This window comes from Myotis yumanensis, unplaced genomic scaffold (assembly GCF_028538775.1).
Source record: "Myotis yumanensis isolate MYYU_CA2020_CCGP unplaced genomic scaffold, mMyoYum1.0.hap1 SCAF_1, whole genome shotgun sequence".
Classification (NCBI taxonomy): Eukaryota; Metazoa; Chordata; class Mammalia; order Chiroptera; family Vespertilionidae; genus Myotis; species Myotis yumanensis.
Window position 1 is genome coordinate 22284923 of NW_027223752.1, and position 19160 is coordinate 22304082.

The 19160-nt window shown below is 37.9% G+C and overlaps 1 pseudogene; it reads left to right on the forward strand.

Annotated features, from left to right (window-relative positions):
- The first annotated feature begins 9301 nt into the window (after window positions 1-9301).
- Window positions 9302-9825, forward strand: LOC139010449 (ferritin light chain pseudogene; annotated as a pseudogene).
- The last annotated feature ends 9335 nt before the right edge of the window (window positions 9826-19160 follow it).

The following is a 19160-nucleotide window of genomic DNA, read 5'->3' on the forward strand; positions in this document are numbered from 1 at the left end:
GTTATCAGCATCTATAGTACACAGTGGGTCAGTTCTTACTGCCCATTTAAGAGAAAAGATGCAGAGATATAATGCCAAACATACTCATCCAGGTGGTATATTCAAAATATATCAAAGTAACTATTCTATTAGTGGATTCATGTATATTCAAGTTGAATTAAATATAGAGTAATTTGGTTAATATATCTGTACATCAATAAAATTCTCTCCCATGTCTTTTCCAAATCACCTACTGTTAACAGATTATGCCAGAGGCAATGGGATTTATGGAGTGCTGTTTTCAGAGTTGTAATGATTAAGGTTGAGATTCCCTAGTCCTACATTTATGAGCCTCCTCAATGTAAATGGAATTTGCCTTTTTTAAATTTTACCTTTAAATTCACATGTATATATATCAGACAGGAGCCAAATTGACTTGTTTGCAGTTTCAGTACATAGTCCTTTCCCCACATGTGTGCTTTCATTCTTGATTTTCCATCTGCCTGAAATTCTCTTCTCCGGACATATTTTTTGTCTGTTCCCTCCCCTTATGCAAAGCTACTCATGAATACTGAGTTATTCATGATTGTTTACCTTTTCCTGACCTTCACTCTCCTAAAGCAATAAATTCATTCTTCTCATTTTATTGTACCTGATTCATGCTGACCACTGTTCAGGGTTCTGAGCATATAAAGAAGAAAATAAGGTTCTTACAAGAATTCACATATTGGAGACTGCGTCAGAACAGAAAGAATCTCTATGAATTTGTCATCATATAGGATGTTTAAGTACAATGACTAAGGTGAGCACAGTTTCCATGTAAATGTAAACAAGTGGACCTAATTTTATCAGAGGACACCTAGGAAGGACTTTCCTGGTTCCAATATTTCAATAGCTATTTAACAGGGCAATTCTCCAAAAGCTTTCTCAAGAGAGGAGTACAAAGCCAGCCCCCTCTTGGCCTTTTTATCTCACATGCCCAAATGGGTAGCCTAGGAGATATGGTGAAAGAATGTATTAACTTTTTAAAAGATGACTTGTTAAAGAATCTAAGCATGGGGGTAACATGATTTAGCAAAGCTTTCTCTCAGGTGCACCAACAGGAGTAGGGGAGTCAGGAAGCAGGCACAGGTAAGAGGTAATTAAGTATACAATTCAGATTCAGAATTCATCTTAAACTATAGTTCTTTCTGTATTAGAGCCCTGTGTATCTCTGTCTCATCTCTCTTACTAGACCTCAGTATCTCATCATTAGGATGGCTAGCTGATGTATCTTTTCTCCTTAGGAACATGCAGGACAATGCATGGTTCACACATATTCTTCAATGAAGAAAGCTTTGGGGGAGGTTTCGTTGATGTCCATAACGTGGCACCACATGTTGGTAGGGTCTACCTCATGGAAAGTAGAAGAGCTGCAAATCTTAACTTTTAGAAATACAGTCAAGCCTAGTTATGTTTCATAATGCCTTCAATAGTAATCAGTATCGATAAGTTATCACCTTTATGGTCACTTATATTTCTAAAGTGTTAACCGGAGTTTATACACCTGTATCAGGATTTTGTATATTTCACCTATTTTACTTCTCACAACCACTCTCCTTGGGAGCTTCTATTAATTCTATTTTATTCATAATGACATTGAGTCACAGGGAAGTTGAACAAATCAGCCAGGATCTCACAGATAGAGGATATGTTTGTTGGATGCTAAAGCCCAATACTCTCCCTGCTTATACTCTACTTCTAAAATGCATTGCAAGTTCTGAATAGCATACTTAAGTGACAATAAAGGGACAGTTTTAAAATATGTTGATTGAAAATAGACTATGTGGTAGTAAATATATTTCTTTACTATTTTGCTTAGGCTGTCATAACCAAGTACCACAAACTGAGAGACTTAAACAACAGAAAATTATTCTCACAATTTGGGAGGCTAGAAGCCCAATATCAAGGTGTTGGCAGGTCTGGTTCCTTCTGAGGATGTGAGAGAAGGGTCTGTTCTAGGCATCTCTCTTTTTGTAGATAGCCATCTTCTCCCTGTGTCTTCACATCCTCTTTCTTCTATGTGTATCCATCTGTGTCTTAGTTTTGTCTTTTTATAAGGACATATTAAATTAGGATTCATTCAAGTGACATCACTTAATGTTGACTACCTCTATAGAGACCCTATCTCCATGTAAGGCCATATTCTGAGGGTTAGATCTTCAACACATACATTTTTCAGAAAACAGTTTAAATAACTCGCCATGAGTAAAACCAGCAGTGAAATAGTAAATTTGCATTGATATTTTTTTTTTCTTTTAAGGGGAATGTTTAGAAAGTCTCTGAAGGAAACATTCATCTGAAATTTTAAATGAACACTAAAGCTTCTATATTTTAGGTTAGTTTGTGACACGAAGTCCTTCAAAAATGATCTTTTGCTATTAAAAACTATTCAGAAAGGTATATTTATTTTCAAATAAAGATGCAAACCTTCCTATGTTAATACTATGTACTACCTATATATCTTAAACTGGTTTGAGCTGAATTTGACCCTTGCTCAAAAACATACTGTGGTTAAGACAAAGTCTAATTTAATACTAATTTTATATTAACATATTTTTAGCCTGTTTTGAGAGGTCAAAAATAGCAAACAGTTGTTTTCTGCTTAAGAACCACTTATCATTAAGACAATTGAAATGATGATATGCGGAAAAGGGGGAAAGAGAGGAAAATAATCAAAGGAGCAAATAATATTCTACTTATGCAAATCACTCTCATTTCTATTTCAATGACAAAAACAAGCATGACTGCAAGGCTGCTCCATTAACAATAGATACCACAGCTGTTCATTAGAAGGCCATTTTTAAAAATCACTTTTACTAATTAGAAAGCTCTTCTAGAAAAAAAGAAGAAGAAAACCCCAACAACTCTGTAACTTCCATTGATCACCTAAGAACATGTTCCTATAATTGGTGATGAAATGCCTTAATCATGGTAGAACAATGGATTTCACACTAAGAATTCTGGTGACCCTGAACCCAAATATTTTTCATATATCCCATCTATTGCATTTGGGTTTCTCCCAGTTCCTTCAGATTTGATTTGTTTAAAAAGGACTTTACTGAGAAAGCAACTGGTTCCATTTCCCAAGTGCACAGAAGACCCAAAATAAAAGGCTTTTCGCTTGGTTAGTCTTGCATTCAGCTCTCTGGAAGCTGTGACATCTCAGGAGAATAACTGTTTTCCTGGAACAATCTAAACTACTGCTGTATCTTAAAGTAGTTAGGGTAATGTCTTGCTTTTCTTCCAACTGCCTCTCACTCTGAAACTGGAATTAAAAGATTATTCAGAAGCAGGCTCTGTTTCACAAACACAATTTTGAATATTGTGAATTGATACAAAATGGTATGAAGACAGAAACTGCACAATAACTTGAAATTCAAGGCTACATTTCATAGTTGGAAAATCTGTATGTCCAACTGTCAGGCAATTCAGTACTCTATATTCAATACTCAAAACACACTGGAACCATTGCTATAAATGCTCTACATTTAATGATATGAAGTCAACATTGAGCTGGGCCTGTATAAAGATAATGAAACATCTTACTTTTTGGGTTTTTATCTGTATAACTAGCACTCATGAAAACAAGATGAATGCTTAAATCATATTACCCTCCAAATACATCTCTAAAGGGTTAACCCTACATCATTTTAGCAAAAATATTGTCAGATAAAATGTCTGAGCAGGTGACTAAAATGGGGACAAAGAGCATTAAAGTTCACCATTGAATTCAATCGAGATGAATACTTTAGGATGGAGGGGAGCATATAGTTTTAATACTTGGATTTCTTGTATAAATTTATTTTAACTTTTATTTCATTACTACATCATGATGGTCCATAAATCAAACATGAATTCTCTTCTAAAGTATACGTTTGGTGAGCTAAATCGGGACTAAGTACAAGATATGCATTAGTTTCAGATAGCTTAAATCTATGGATTATTCATACTCACATTAGTGAAAGCTTTTTCTTGTTAAAGCTGTGCTTAACATTTTTTTTTAATACAGGTGGTTCGAATTACAGAAAGCCTGGCCATAATTTAATCTTCTTTAAGGTAAACGGATTAAATTAGATTTCTTATAGATTGACATAGGCTTTTTAAAGCTGTAGAGACAATTTCTCTTATCTCCTTGGAAAAGGTGCTTACTTGATCTTCCATATTAAATTTTGAATCCCAGAAAAAAAAATTAAAAATCAACAAATGAAATTAAATTATTGAAAATCTGTAGGCCTGGATGGGGAGTAAGAGACTCCTGATCTAATTTCATTCCGAAATATCAATTAGTATTACAATTTCCCTCTTATAAAATATTTACATTTTTAGAATTATTCAGAAACGTCCTGAGGCCTGGTAATACAGAAACTTATTGATTCACCAAAACACGTAAACAAATAAAGGCATTCTGCAATTTACCCATCTACCAATGGCACTTGCTTCATTGCACTGGCAATCTGGGTCCCTCTTGGTAGTAAGTCTGTCTTTTAATGGGTTAATGAGTGTGACCCCATGCACTTTAATACTGTAACTCAGATTCTTTCCTCAGCCTGAACAGCTCTTTCCTCTTAGGTTACACCAGCTCCTGACTTCAGGTTCTGCCCTCTCTCTTCTGCAGATGTTTCTTCTTACTCTTACATTCTTCTCAACCTGAACAGCCCTATTCTAGAGGGTCCCCCAAATTAATAAAAATAAACCTTTGTGATAGATTGCTCTCAGTCTGTGCCAAGTTTAAATAGAGCGAATGGATGAATCTTTTTCTTTTGCAGAGAGTACCAATACATTATAAGTTCATATTGTTTTTAAGGAAAAAACAAAGTTAATTTTACCAAATCAACTAACAGCAGATGATAAACCTAGAAATGACCAGACTATCTGAAAATATGGAGAACATTTTGCATTCATATATTAGCCTTGCTCTAGGAAAGCACACAATTTATTTTAAAAACTGATTGAGGCTCAAATCTATTGGTGAGAGTTAAATACTTTCCATAATTTATAAGCCAAATTAAAAAATAAGCCTTCAGCTCTGACTGGTTTGGCTCAGTGGATAGAGCGTCGGCCTGCAGACTGAAGAGTCCCAGGTTCGATTCCCGTCAAGGGCATGTACCTTGGTTGCGGGCACATCCCCAGTAGGGGGTGTGCAGGAGGCAGCTGATCGATGCTTCTCTCTCATCAATGTGTCTAACTCTCTATCCCTCTCCCTTCCTCTCTGTAAAAAATCAATAAAATATATATATTTTAAAAAATAAGCCTTCATTCTTTTGCTTTGAGATTTTGTGATCTCTTGTAATTGTCTTGACAGGTGAATAATAGTCTTGGTCTTTAAATCATTCAGCAACTTTTAGTGAATGATTGCTGTGTGCTAGACACATAGATTGATGTTCTGGGTACAGCAGTAATTAATTCAGGAAGTTCATCCCCTTACGAAGTTTATTTTCTGGTTTAGAAGATACATGCAGATAAGAAAAGACTAATCTACTGAACGAGATGCAAAGGAAAATACAAGAATTAGGGGTTTTGATGCCAGGGTAACAATTTAAGTCCAATAGAAGGTAGAGGTAGAGAAGAAAGCTCTCCTGAAGCATGAATGATAAGTAGTAACTGACAGAGAGAGGACTGGAGAAATATACAAGAGAGAGAAGTGAAAGACTGTGCCATGAAGGAAACACATGTTAGAGGCCCTGAAGTGAGATTGAACAAGACAATCTACAGCTTTATGAGTTTCTTTTTCCACCAAACTTGAACCTACCTGGATGCCATCATCCAAGAAACATAAGGTTGTTCTTCTCCATTTGACATCCTGGGGGCACCGATGATGTATGGTGAGTCAAAGAATTGAACACTGAGAACAATGATCTGAAAGGCAATGCTGTATGCAAGCCAGAAATAAAACTCAGTGCAATAAAATCATTTCGCCTTCATTAAATAAGTTTAATTTGGAATGGTCCCAAATGTTGTTGTACATATGTGCTCAGCAGATGAGCTAGCATATATCATTCACCAATTCACTGATGTTCTTATTAAATCTTACTAAAAAATGCATAGATTCAATACAACGAAAATACTTTAAAATGTATGTAAAGCTGGATTTAAAGCTTCAAATGAAAGCAAGAGAGAGCACACACAACTAGATGAATTTGGGATATTAAAATGGAAAACATTACTTCATTTGAAGAAGACATGTTAAGGAATGCTTTCCAGCATAAAAGAAAAATAATTCTAAGTCATTTAGCCAATTTGTCCTTAGCATGAGAATTATATCTTTGCTAGGCAATCTTTCTTTATTGTTTATTATTTATTGAATACCAAGTATGCAGCACTATATAAATCATCATAGACACAGTTCCTACCCTGAAGGCATACAATCTAAGCTGGAGAAAACAATTCAGACATAAAAGATGTCAAATGTGTTGATTAAACTCAGAAGATTGAGATTCTTAATTATAAATATGTCTTTATGGCTTAGGAAGTGAAAACCATAAATAAGACAAAAGGCAAAATGATAGGGAATCACATTCTAGATGTGTTTTATATCTACGGTCAGTTATTATCTAGGAAGTAATAGTTATACGTAAACTTGAGAAAGGAAAAAATAAACAGAAACACAAAATTTTGGGAAGGTGATACAAGAATTACCTTCTATTTTCTATTAACATTTTCCCCTTCTTATTTCCTTAAAAAAAAAAACAAATAAAAACAAGATTCTGGTTCATTATGAACCTTGATTATATTCTTAGCAACATAATGCTTTTATCTCATTAATTTACATAAGTTTTCAAAAGGAAAACTTGTACAAGAAAGAGGAGCTCAGGCTTCCACTAAATCTTACTTTGCTTTCAGCTAGCCCAGAATTTCTTGTTCTGTGCCTTATATTATCACAGGAATAAAAACAATATTTAAAGACCATCCTTCACACAACGCTAATCTCCTATTAAAAAATGGGAAGAATGTCATATTTGCCCAATGTGCAATGTCAGATGATGGATATAGACAGACAGACATATCTAGCTATATTATATCTATATCTACATGGACATCTATCCATCTAACTATACCTTGAACATCTTGCACATGGTAATTCTTCTATATGTATTTGTTACTTTCAATCCAATCTTATATTTCTGGCTGTATTTTAAATATAGGTTCGACTTTAAGAAAACATAAATTTAAATATATAAAACTAGAGGCCCAATGCACAAAATTCATGCAAGAGTAGGCCTTCCTTCCCCCAGCTGCCAGCACTGGCTTCCCTCTGGCACCCAGGACCTGGGCTTCCCTCACAGCCCTGGCTTCATCTGGAAGGTCATCCGGAAGGACATTCAGAAGGAATTCCTGTCTAATTAGCATATTATGCTTTTATTATTATAGATTATAGAAATTAAAGGATATTTTAGGAATATAAAGATTCAAAATTGGTGAGTCTTTCTGTAACCATAATACATGACTAGATTTTTAAAATCCAATTTAAAGAAAACTTTTCAGAGTAAGTCAAGGACATTTGAGAGCTTAGAAGCAGCCCAGTGTCATCTGAGGTTTTAGTTCAAAGCAAATGATGCCGAACTCAAAGGGATAAATCTGTTTTCTTTATTTGCTCACTGATATGTCTGGAATATATGTGAATATACATCTAAGAAATATCTACAGAAGATGTTTTGATGCTTTTAGTGAAATTTGCACTGCATTTTACAAGCAGAAAATGTAACCATCTGTTGATTCACTGGTTTCATAGCCATATTTACCTCTCTGACTTGAGACTGTTTGGGATTAAGGGAATTTAAGACTAGAAGATAAACTGAGACAACCTCATTATCCAAACTGTTCAATAATTTATCTGAGCCTCATCACATTGCAATAAAGGACACTGTTAGATAACTGACTTTCACCTTTATCTGTGAGGAAAAGGATTTGCCACTGAGCTCAGGCATTAGAAATCACACTGATAGAGATTAAAATGTTATCGCAACTACTTGCTTTGACATTGGCCAATCTGAACTTTCCTAAACATTTTATTTTTGTCTGCAAGCTTTAATGATAATATTAATATCTACAAAGAGTTGCTCTGAGTTTTAAATCCAATAAAACATATGAAATACTTAGATCAGAATCTGGAGTGTTCTTATATGACTAAGAGAAGCCCAGATCTAAACTCACTTAGCTTTCAGTCAGGACCGGCGACAATCATAGTGGCTGACTATAAATAAAGTGCCCTAAGAGTTGAGGCAAGCAGAAATGAGCATGCTCAAAATATGAAAATTTGGAGAAATAATTACAAATTATTTAAAAATAATTACAAATCGGTAAAATGTTTCTGAAGTAGTTAGGTATTAGTGCAAAGAACTCTGGGTGGATGTACAGCACAATAAGCCCCACCTCTATTACCTTTCTAGGGATTGGTTCCTTTACTTTGTATCTGGGTTACTCTGTGAGACTGAGTTGGAGAAATGGAACAAAAGTGATCAAATGACCCCCTAATGAGCCTGGTACATAAATCAAGAGATAAAATGTTGTAATTTAAGTGTCTTTTATGATTACCTGAAGCATCTGCATAACTTGAATCATTGCAGCATTATCCTCATATTCCAAACAAAGGTAAATCTTTATCACATTATTCTCCAAACCTGCTATGTGTTCTTTGCTGGCATAGTAAGCACTCATAGTCAAGGAGTACAGACTTCTACCTCTATTTAGAAGGCAGTTATTTCCTCAAGAATGTTTTATAATAAGTACTTATAAGTGTAATATTTGCAAAATGGCTAAGCACTGCACATGATAGATAGTTTTTTCTCCATTTTATGGACGAGGGAGCAGGTCACAGAGCTAGAAAGAGACAACACCAGGATGCAAATCCAGGTGGTATGCATCCAGAACCAATAAATATAGCCACTAAGTTATATGCCTCAGGAGTTCTACTCCATTGGGTAGAGCTTAACTAATTTACTTTTTAGTAATAGAAAAAAATAGGAAAGGAAGCCTGGTATAGAGGAAATGAATCATGTTGTATCCCCAGCCAACTTTACATATTGAAAAATTTAACCCAGTATGTCAGAACATGATCTGATTTAGATATAGTCATTGTAGACGCACTGCCCTCGGTGGTCCCGGATCTATCTCTTGCTTCAACAGTGTTTGGACAGAACAGACCCAGGGATTCCCCTTCTTCCAGACTCTGGTCACTCACTTGAGTCTTATTCAGTCACCATCTTCAGAACCACCTCTAAGACCAGCCAACACGCCAGTTTTTTTGTTTGTTTTTTCTACCTTAACTCATTGCCCAACAATCATGACCTCCCAAATTGGTCACAATTATTCCACCGAGGTGGAGGCTGTGGTCAACCTCCTAGCCAGACTGTATCTGCAGGCCTCCTACACTTACCTCTCTCTGGGCTTCTATTTTGAGTGGGATGATGTGGCTTTCCAGAGCGCGGGCCACTTCTTCCACGAGTTGGCAGAGAAGAAGCATGAAGGCACTGAGCATTTCTTAAAGTTGCAAAATAAGCACGGTGGCCGCATTCTCTTCCAAGATGTGCTGAGCCTTCCCAGGATGAGTGGGCAAAACTCAGGACACCATGGAAGCCGCCCTGGCCTTGGAGAAGAAACTGAACCAGGCCCCTTTGGAGCTGCATGTGCTGGGTTCTACCTGCACAGATCCCCATCTCTTACTTCCTGGAGAACCACTTCCTGCATGAGGAGGTGAAACTCATCAGGAAGATGGGCGGCCACCTGACTAACCTCTGCAGGCTGGCCAGCCCCCAGGCTGGGCTGGAAGAGTATCTCTTTGAAAGGCTCACCCTCAAGCATGGCTAGTAGCCTTTGGAGCCCAGAAGACTATGAGGGGCCCCTTTGCATCCCCCTGGTGTCTGGCTTTTACCTGAGCCTCTCCTCAAAACTACTAGCCATTTTTTTAGCCACCCTGAAGCCCTCTCCCATGCGTTGGACCAAATGAAACAATAAAGCTTTTTTGCAGAAAAAAAAAAAAAAAGAAAGAAAAAGAAATAGTCAATGTAGATAGAATTAAAGTGAAGTTATTAGAGGAGGCCTAATCCAATATTATTGGTAAATTTATTTAAAAAGGCCACACGTAAAGTAAGAAACACAACGTGAACACAGAAAACAGATGGCTATATACATGCTGAAGAGAGAGTCCTGGAACTGAGCCCCCTTCCCTCACAGCTCCCAGAAAAAAATCAACACAGTTGATACTTTGACCTCAGACTTCTAGTCTCCAGAACTGTGAGAGGATACATTCTGGTTGTTAGAGCCACTCAGTTTGTGTAAGGCAGCTTTAGCAAACTAAAACAGATAACCATTATAAAATACCATCTTCATTCTCTTAGCTAGGAGAAAAAAAAGAAAGAAAGAAAAGAACAATTCAATTGAGAACAAAATGCCCTGCGCTCAGGAGCTCAGCATAGGCTTGGGACCAGGGATTTCATAACAGAGGAAGCTGCTGTTAAGAGCAGGTTAAAGAGAAAAACCAGTACTTTCTCTTAATAAATATATTTTTATAGAATAATTCTCTGGACAATTTGGTATATTTTTAAGAAAAAATCCTTAAATAGCTCCTGACTTCTTTCAGGGGCTTCCATGGTTCACTGTGAGAATCCCCTACAGGTGCAGGGATCCTGCTCTCATTCTGTTCTGCTTCCTGTTCCACTCTGCACTTGGTAATCTCTTCATCTGCTGATGCTGCTCTCCTCTCCTTACTGTGATACATTTCAGTTAAGACTAGTAGTCTTGTGGTAGGCTACGTGGCAGTGGAGCTGCAACTGATAAAAGCTACAGGTGCTATCAAGAAGAAGACCACTCCCCACTGGACTTATGGTTTAAAACTAATAGAGAGCATGGATCCAACATGGTGACTAATTTCACCTTAGTGAAAAGCCTGGCTGATTGTGTGATACCACCTACAACTGCAGAAGTTTCAGGTCAAACAGTCTATTATGTTTACAAGTCACATTGAAAATTATTTGAAGCTATAGTTTGACACTATAGCTTCTTTCTTTCGGTCATGGTTTAGAATAAATTCTACTTACTAATGATAGATGAGGAGGAACAGCACTAATTCTGGAATACAGACATCAAATGAACAATAAGAAAATTTTACATAAATCTGATATCTTAAAATTTACTACTCTCATCTCTATCAGCAATCTATAATAATAAAAGCGTAACATGTTAATTAGACAAGACAGCTGAACAACCTTCCGGACGTCTTTCTGGACGAAGCCTCCATGGCGCAGCTGAGGTGGTTAGGGGCGATCAGGCAGGCAGGCAGGCAAATGGTTAGGAGCTAGTAGCCCCAGATTGCAAGAGGGATGTCCGACTGCCGGTTTAGGCCCAATCCTGCAGGGATGGGATTGGGCCTAAACCCGCAGTCGGACATTCCTTGAGGGGTCCCGGGTTGTGAGAGGGTTCAGGCCAGGCTGAGAGACCCACCCCCCCTGCACGAATTTTGTGCACCAGGCCTCTAGTGGTTATAATATTTCCCTCAAAACTGAGTAAACAGGAAGTTTAACCATATTGGTCTTTACCTGGGAATATAATTATCCACCTCAATGAATCTCAGTGGCATTTTTGAATAGTTCTATATATTTTGGAGATATCTCTGTAAAAACTTCATCTCTAGACAAAAAAGCTCTTGATCCATTCAGTCCTTTCTAATGATTGTATTTGAAATGTATATTGTTCCCATGACACTCTTAAATATGACCTTCTGAGGGGTTCCCTCATAGAGGTGTGAGCTTAATTGTGAGTCATTGATTCAATTTGGATAGTGTTAGAGGGAATGAGGTTTTATGATTTGTCCCAGGACCCCTTCAGGAGTGACTAGGATTGTATAGATATTTTAGAATTTTTTTAAGCTTGTGAAATTTCCAGTATGATTTTGTAAAAGATAATATGTTTTTAAAATTTGAAATGTTAAAAAAAATGTTATTGAACCTTGATTTGAGTTGTCCTTTCACTGATAATAAGAGATTTGCACTGATTTACTTTTTTAAAAATGTTGGGTATATTTTCAGATTTTAAGATTATGTTCCTGGAATGTTCAGACTCAGATTATTACAAAATCAAGTGCAATAAAAGTAATTTGATTGCCACTATGCAACCTGAGGAAAGGTTCTGGAATACAATCCAGTTGACCCACTTGCTTGACTTAGTTCATAGATCTATCTTTTAATCAGTTTCTGTGGCCAAAGTAATGGACCATTCTGACTTAAATCACATTCTCTGGTGTGGTTACGGAAATTATCTAGTCTCCCCAGACCAAATTGAGTGCAGGGCAGGAGGTTGTGGGTAGATGCAGACAGAATTTCATACATTACTTAAGAACAAGAGAGAATGTATATTGGAAAGAAAATTAACAAATGTTTAATATAACTCGTTAGCTTGAACATGTCATATAGTATAATGTGATTTTAGTCTTTTTATCATTATGGCCTAAATAACAGAGCTGTAAAGTAATAAAGCATGATAATAATGGAAAGGATTATGACTCAGAAACCTCCTCAAGTCATTAGTAACTATGGGTTTAAAGGGAAAAAACAATAACAACCAAAAATAAAAAATAAAATTCCCATCTTATGCTCCTTCCAAATAATGAACTTTCCTCCATAAAACATTAAGGCATCAAATCTGAGTGTTCTATAACTTTTCCTAATTAAAGAGAATAATTCTGTTCTACATCAGAGAAATAATGACAACTAGGCTTGTGCTTTAAAAAGTGGGGGAAATGTTTTTATTATCTTACTAATTTGACTAAACAATTAGAGATGCACATTTATCTATGTTCACAGTCTCATTTCCCTACTACAATGTCTTTGGGTCTGATAACATATATTTCTGTCATAGAAAATTATTTTTTAATAAAAGAAGTATTCATAAAATTACAATGGATAAGAAAACTGGAGATTTTAATTATTCTTTTGCAACTTTTCAATAATGTTTATAGCTAGAAGTGCTAAGCTGTTCGGTACAGGACAATTTGGAAATGGGAAAAATATTTCAAATGTGCAAAAATATTTTAACAATAAATAATAATAATTTCAAAGGAGAATTTGTAACTATAAATTTGTATTTTTAATGCCCATGTATAATAGCCATAATTGTCTATTAATATTTTCTGATTCTTCCTGGTTCAGTTTTAGAAGATTGGATGTCTAGGAATTTATCCATTTCATCCAGATTGTCCAACTTTTAGGCATATAGTTGTTCATAATATTTTCTATCAATCCTTGGCATTTTTTGGTGTTAATTTTTACAAACAATCCAATTAAAAAATGAACAAAGGACCTGGATAGACACTTCTCCAAAGAGGACATACAAATGGCCAATAGACATATGAAAAGAGGCTGAATGTTACTTATCATCAGAGAAAGTAAAATTAAAAGCATAATGAAATATCACCTCACACCTGTCAGAATGGCTATCATAAAAAAGAAATTGACAAACAACAAGTGTTGGTGAGGATGTGGAGAAAAGGAACCCTAGTACACTGTTGGTGGGAACACAGATTGGTGCAGCCACTGTGGAAAGCATTACAAATTTAACTCAAAAAAATAAAAATGGAAATGCTTTATGAACCAGTGATTTCACTTCTGGGAATATATCCAAAAAACCCCAAACACTAATTCAGAAGAATATATGCAACCCTATGTTTATTGCAGCATTATTTAAACTAGCAGAGATCTGGAAACAGCCCAAGTGCCCATCAGTAGATGAGTGGCTAAAAAAATATGTGCTAAATTTATACAATGGAATACTACTTGGCCTTAAAAAAGAAGGAAATGTTACCTTTTGTGACAGCACAGTTTGACCTTGAGAGTATTGTGCTACGTAAAATAAACCAGACATGAAAAGACAAGTACCATATGATTTCACTTATATGTGAAATCTAATGAGTAAAATAAATTAACAGACAAATTAACAGAAACAAACCCATAGATACAGAGAACAAACTGAAAGTTGTCAGAACAAAGGGAATTAGGGGGAATGAGTGAAAAAGGTGAAGGGATTAAGTAATGAAAAAAAATTCTCATAGACACAGACAACAATATGGTGATTACCAGAATGAAAGGGGGGGGTGAGGAGAGGGAGAATAGTGTAAATGGGGGATGATAAGTGGTTATAGAAGTTCACCACTTGGGGTGGTGAACACACAATACAAAAAAGATGATGTATTATGGAATTGTACACCTGAAACCTACATAATTTTATTAACCAACTAGGGGACCAATGCACGAATTTGTGTACCTTGAAAGGAACTGTAGGTCGTGAGGGTGAGGTAGGCACAGGGGCGGGTCTCAGAACGTCCTCCATGCCCCCGCCCAGCTGCTCTCACCACGGCCCCCAGTCTCCCTCCACCTCTGCTCCCACATGCTGATGGCACCAGTTCCACTCGCACCTGCTGAAGTTGCGGAGTGATTGGGGCCAGTGCCAGCAGCGGGTGTGAGTGGGGCCGGCACAGTCAGTGGGTGGGAGGGTCGGCTGCTGCCCCAATCTCCCCTCAGGAGCACAGGGAGGTAGAGAAGCCCTGAGGGGCAATGGGAGCTAGCAGCTGCCACTTCCACCCGCTGATGGGGCTACGGGATCACGGTTGGCGCAGGGCGCTGGCAGTGGGTGCGAGCAGGGCCTGCACTGGCAGCAGGTGTGAGTGCCAGGTGGGACTGCAGTGCTCAGGAGCAAAGAATTTTCAGTAACCACCAGAGGCTCGCCCCAATGACAGCAACCGGCACCCCACCTTGGTCTTTCACCCCCGCTCACCTAGTCCCCCATCCCTCTGGGGCCAATGCTCGCCATGTTCTGCGCACATCCCATAGTGGTCAGCACATCATAGTGACCAGTTGTTCCCCCATTCGGTCTATTTGCATATTAGCCTTTTATTATATAGGATACCACACCAAAAATTTAATAATAATAAAAAATATAAAATGAAAGTAATAGTGTTTGAAATGAACGAAGAAGTAGAAACAAAATACAGGCTATATTTTATAACTTGGGAATTTTTTGGTCAGACAGGTTAAAAAGTAAACAATCAAGAGCAAGGGCCAGTTAGAGTAAGCAGTTTGCCAATTGAAACAGACTTCCCAAGCCAGCATGTAAAATCCACGGCCAAGGAACACACAATATAGATCATCTCTGAGCTGTCTTATGGACAGATGTGACTCTCGTCTCGCCTGACCTTCAGTGCTGGGGTCCAATCCCACCGGGTCCAGGGGTCCCCAAAGGTGTGGACGGAGTCTGCGAAGAAGGAATGACACGAAGACAGCCTTCAGCTGATCAGCAGCCTAGTCAGGACCTCTAGCCAGGATCTCCAGCCAAAGTTCTGGTCGGAGTTCTGGTTAGGAACTGATCAGGATCTGATGTTTATTGTCTAGTTACATCCGTATTTATACCAGCCGATTTTAATCCTGTCAATTTCTATTACAAAGGTTAGGGCGTTTCTTATCTCCATTCCAGGGAGTAAAGATTATGTAGCTTAACTACCCGCCTGGCACTTAATTAAGGGGTTGTATCCCCTCCCTAACCTCAGGGAAAGATCCCCACCTGGGGAAACAACCTTTCTCGGAGAGGTGACCTTGGTTAAAACACATGGCGCTAAAGGGAGCAAACATATTAAGAACAGTATGCTGTATATGCCAGGTCCATTGAAACATATGCTGTGCAGATGTTTCTTTCCTGCAGCGACTGTGTCAAGCAGCGAGGATGGACCGGCTCCCGGCACTTCAGGACTTCATAGATGGGCTTCACATCTGGTTCATGAGTGCACCTCTTTTCCCTTTAGGAAGCCACATAGATTTTTGAAATGTATCTAGGCCAAAGCACTATGTGTGGTGTGGGCAGGAATGGGGTCTTGGGAAGTTGGCAGCCAGGACTTTGAACGGCATGATTCAGCCCACAGGCCTGGAAGAGTAATGCCTCTTTGCAAATGGGCATTTCCCAGCTCATGGTTTTCCACTTGACTTTCCTGTAAATGCAAATTAGAATTAAGAAGGGAGGGAGAGTATGGCTTTCAATGTTTACACTCTTCTGCAGTACGAGATGTGTTTTTCAAGAGAAAAGGGCAAACCTCAAATGATCTGAGGTTTACATTAGTGGCCAAAGCAGCACTATTAATTGGCATCTTCTGCAAACTCAGACCTCCTTCTGATGCAAAGCCTCTCTGGAAACCTCAGGAGTGCAGGCTTTCTTGCCTCCTCTCTCTTTGTTCCCATTTCAGGTCTTGCCTGGAAATGGCCCAAGAACAGATTTCTCTTGTTCCAATACTTCTACTTCTCTACTTCCTACTCGTGAAAGCAGAATCCATGGAAACTAATCTATGAAAACAGAAAAATCAAATTTTTAGGTAGTACTCAGTGCAAAAACTTCTCTCACGCTGATATTTCCTTTACCCACTCTTTTATCTTTTGGGGAGTTTACACTTGGCATATTCACAGAGCTTGCGTGTGCCTAATCGCAGCAGCGATGTTTAGTCTGGTATGCTTGCTCAGTCCTTTCTCTTCTCCAGAAACAGTTCACACTCCTGTACTCTGGAGTCAGCTCGGGGCAGAGCAAACCCCCCAGCTGCTCTGCAAAGGGAGCGGCACCTCCTCCAAACCCAGGGGCACAGCCTAGGTGCCGACAGGACTCACTCACAGGCCAGGGCACCTCTAGCCCAGGTTATGAAACAGAGGGATTAGAATTCTTTCCAGCACCTGTTTGCCTATGGCTTTGCTATGGAAATTAAGGTAGGAATTCATTCTATAAGTCTGGAAGCTAAAGTTTAAATGTACTCAATTTTCAAAACGTGCAGAGAATATGAAGGGTTTTTTTTCCTATTTATTTTTCACTAAAAGGTTTTATTACTTTTGACTAATGGTGCCATTGCCCTTAGGGGAAATGCTATTATGAACCTCTTTGAGACCTGTCAGGAAGCACACTGGGAAATTTATGATGGATTACTCAGGGTGCACTGAGCTGTGTATGTTCCCATTTATGTGAGGATGGTGGGGATGGAGGTTGGAGGGTGGATGTGATGGTGGAAGGCAGGGATGGAGGACATGTTAGAAATTGGCTTTCAGTAAATTGATAGTAACACATTGAGCAATGCTCAATAATTATTATTTTTGTAAATCCTCACCTAAGGATATTTTTCTGTTGATTTTTAAAGAAAGTGGAAGAAATGGGGAGAAACAGAGAGAGAGAGAGAGAAACAACCATGTGAGAGAGACTCATTGATTGTTTGCCTCCCAACCCCGCCCCAACCAGGGCTGGAGCCTGCATCAGAGGTATGTGTCCTTGAGCAAAATTGAACCTGGGACCCTTCAGTCCATGGGCCAATGCTCTAACCAGAGCCAAACTGGCTAGGGCTTAATTATAATTTTTAAATAATTTCATGTATTTTGATATTAAATATTGAGTGAAAGTTATATATATGCATATATACTATATGCATCAATCACTGTATCAGTCATGGTATCTCTGAAATCAGGATCTCTCTAGAAAACAGCCTGAAAAAGGTGTTTGCAAGAGGTAGTTTATTTTGGGATGCTTTCAATTTACATGGTTTAGGGATTTATAAGAATGAAACGGATGGAGGGAAGCCAATCCAAAGATTCATTATTGAGCTGGTGCACTGCCATGGACAACCAGGGTTTAATTCTGCTGGGATACTGCAAGATTTAAGTAAAGTATGTGTCTCACAATTGCCACATACTTTTCATCAGTTCCTGGCCCTTATTGGTCAGAGGTCACTTCACCGTTTGTTAGCATCTTCTCAATTTCATCATTCATGCATCAGAATAGTTGAGTACGTTCTTAAAAATATGCCATGTATGGAAGCTCAGAGCCCAGGGATGAGGGAGAGAAATCTGTGCCGCCATTGATGCGAAGTGACATGAGGTTACCCTAGTGCATCCCATTGTTGCACCAATGCCTTGAGTAAAAGGTTAGGCTGAGATGGGAGGTTGGGCATCACAGCGGTCTCACTCAGAGTTCCCGAAGGAAACAAAAAGCCTAAGATGGAACAAACTATGCTAAACAACTGATTGTACCAATTGACAAAAACGATCATTGGTGATGATCTGAAAGGGCGACAGCATAACTCTGGCATCAGCACTGTTGGCAGGGTGGCGGTATACGTGTGCGTGAATACCCATGAAGGTGTGTGAGTGTAACGAGAAGAGTCCTCTGCTGGCATAAACTCAAATTTCAAAATTCTATTCAACATAATCACTTTTAAAAGTTCAACATGGTGAACTGGAAATATTATAGCTGAGGCCAGGTGAGAGTGACATGTAGTAGATCCTTATTTTATATATCATAGTAGCATCATCGGATATTTGTACCAAAAGTTACAAAGGGGAACAGAAAGGTCTACTGGCTCTCTGAGCTAATGATCTTAGCTTTACAACCTATCTCCATGCAAAACAAAAGTATATTAGGTCAAAAGTCACAGCGCTCTCAGAAATCAAATACAATATGTTGCGAAATATTAATAATACTAATAATGTTGGGGTTTGCCCTGTAAATCAATATATTTTGCCCAATTTCTAAACTAAATAAGATACATAAGGGGTAAAGACATTTCAATGCCAAAATATCAACATTATGTCTGAGAAAAATGAAATTCTTAACAGTTAATCCCAGAAGTAAGCAGCTTAGTAAACAATACTAGACATCCCTTGACATCCACAGGCTGTCTCTGTAGTGTCTAAAACAGTTTCCAGCACATACTAGGTGCACAATAAGTACTGATTAAATCATAGTAAACAGAGAAGGGGCCACCAGGACTCAAGAGCAAGGAAAATCTGACTATGCAAGTCAAGTTCATTATTTAAGTGTTTATCACCAATGAACTATAATCATTTTTCTCAAATGAACTGTATATATATATACATAACTACATATATATATATATATATATATATATATAAATTAAACTATTTATAGTGTAAAAATGTGCCACATATTTTACTGGTTTAGTAAAATAAACTATTCTTAGATAGATATTCGTCTATACAAAATACTAAGCAAATTGCTGATTAAGTACTTGGAGCTGAAACCTGAGGAGTCTTGCTTATGAATAAAATCATACTGCCTGAAACAAACAAAGAAAAAAACAATATTTTTTTTTAGTTTGTCATTGCCAGGATGTAAAAAAG